This window comes from Alosa alosa, chromosome 21 (assembly GCF_017589495.1).
Source record: "Alosa alosa isolate M-15738 ecotype Scorff River chromosome 21, AALO_Geno_1.1, whole genome shotgun sequence".
In the NCBI taxonomy this organism is placed as follows: Eukaryota; Metazoa; Chordata; class Actinopteri; order Clupeiformes; family Clupeidae; genus Alosa; species Alosa alosa.
Window position 1 is genome coordinate 28,047,859 of NC_063209.1, and position 2,500 is coordinate 28,050,358.

The 2,500-nt window shown below is 43.0% G+C and overlaps 1 protein-coding gene across 1 annotated transcript in view; it reads right to left on the reverse strand.

Annotated features, from left to right (window-relative positions):
• tcf12 (transcription factor 12) overlaps window positions 1-2,500 on the reverse strand; it is a 147,750-nt gene that overhangs the window by 103,658 nt on the left and 41,592 nt on the right. The window lies entirely within an intron of this gene.

Genomic DNA, 2,500 nt, shown 5'->3' on the forward strand with positions numbered 1-2,500 from the left:
AACACTCCTGAACTCTTTTGATTAATGACCAGAACAGTACAATCCCCTCGGGGCATAAATAACGACTCTATTTAGTGTTACATTTAGTAAATAGTTGTTTATCAGTGCACTAAACACTCCAGACTACACTATTTTATAGAAATGTGACGCTAAAGTGAATAATGTATTGAATTGTAAGGGGAAAATATAGACATTATGACATTTCAGCCATGGCAAACCAGGTCCAATTTACACTGAGGATATTGGCTTAGAAGAGTGTGCTTTTTGGTTCTACAATGCAGACCGATGTTTAACGTTAGCCTGGAACAAAAGCAAAACCCAAGGGTGAGAGTCACACATCGAAGACACTGACAAAATGATACTCAGATCAGTGTAAAACCACACACGCACACACACACACATACACACGCACACACGCAGGCACGCACACACACACACACACACACACACACACACACACACACACACACACACACACACACACACACACAGGTCCTTCCAGGTGGTGTGTCTAGCCACTAAGCAGCAGTGTAAAACCAGTTGCTAGGCAACATTGGAGTTTCATGAGGCTAGTAACTCACTTCAGCCTGTTCCTCGTTTCTTTCTTATTTATTAGTTTGTTTGTCTTTTTGGTCGGGAAGGTGACAAAATAGAGAAATAGAAATACCTTTCAAAAAAGATGCCTTTACCAAAAGCCTGGTGTAGAATCCCTCATACACTACACCCGGAGCCAATAGGAAAGGCAAAACTCCACTGATCATTCTAAATAATGCACCAATACCGATTCAACCAGACCACGTATCCGTATTTATATGTGCCCATACCGGGGAACGACACGGGTACACTATTGCTATTTGTAATTTGTAAGATTTGTATTTCTACCAGAAAAAGTACAATGCCGTTTTTGCACTTAAATGTTTAATTTTCATCAGATGCATTCTGACTAGTTTTAACAAAAGAAAACAAACATAAAATAAATAATATGAATCTAAAATAAATTGAGGCTGTGAATATAAAATAAGAAATGTGAACACCAGACTTATGTTTACTGACATAAACATACATAATAATACATAAACAATACTTATACATAGTAAAGTAGTATTGGGCACCAGCGCATGACCGGTAGCGGGCTCGCAATTCCCAAATCAATTCACACCGCTTTGAGAGACGAGTTCTGGTGAGTTAAGGGGGTCTTCACTGGCCAAACACAGGTTAAGATTGTGTGTGTGTGTGTGTGTGTGTGTGAGTGTGTGTGTGTGTGTGTGTGTGTGTGTGTGTGTGTGTGTGTGTGTGTGTGTGTATGGGTGTGCACGTATAGATGTGCATGTGCATGTGCACACCCATAAACACACACACACACACACGTCTTTGGACCAAGACTTCTGTGGCTTTGAAAAAGGGAGCAGGAAACCTGGCTCTTCCTCTTCCCTCTGAGCTGTGGGTCTTTCATGACCCTTATCAGCTTCCATAGGGGCTTAGGTCTACATATCGGTCACAGTGCGCTCCACTAAAACGCCCGCTCTCCCGCCTAGAAAGGGCCTCTGGAGCGCCGCTAATCCCAGCCACACACACACACACACACACACACACACACACACACACACACACACCTCCCCAAACACAGCCTCACCCACCCCTAAAAAAACTACATTTGCACTACAGTCCAGCAAGCACACCCCTACCTAAACAACACACACACACACACCAAAGAATAATGATAAAAAAACAACTTTAGCTGCTACATCAGGGCTGCAGTGACACACATTCAATTTCTATATCCACATACACACACACACACACACACACACACACACACACACAAACTCATTCGCTGTACTGTATATAAATAAATAATAACGTAAATCTTATTATCCATCTTCCTTTCTTCCTCTCTTGTAGTGTGAGCTGGTGGTGATGGAGGACTTTGAAAGGAAAGCGACTCTCTGTACTGCACCATAAGATCATTGAGCCAGAGAGTGTGTCTGTGTGTGTGTGTGTGTGTGTGTGTGTGTGTGTGTGTGTGCATACCTGAATGCATTTATGTGGCTATGTATGTGTGTTCCGTACATCTACAGTGTATGTGAGAGTGACTGCATTTGTATAATCCTTCAAAAGTTTAGAATCACGGAAAAATGTTTATCAATTCCAATAAAGCTTTTTAATAATAATTTGGGGCATTTCACCTTTATTCAGATAGAGCTGTGAAGAGTAACAGGAAGCGAGTGGGAGAGAGAGATCTGGAAATGACCGTGAGTCGGAGACCGTGAGTCGGAGACCGTGAGTCAGATTGGAACCCGGGACCCCATGGACCTAAGTGTGATACAGACACTGACAGCTTCCCCCGTGGAGATATAGTGCATGTTAGTGGTCACCTCTGCCAAAGATGCTCTGCCGAGTACCTCTGCCAAAAATGATGCTCTGCCGAGTACCTCTGCCAAAGATGCTCTGCTGAGTACCTCTGCCAAAGACGCTCTACTACAGTATGTACCTCTGCCAA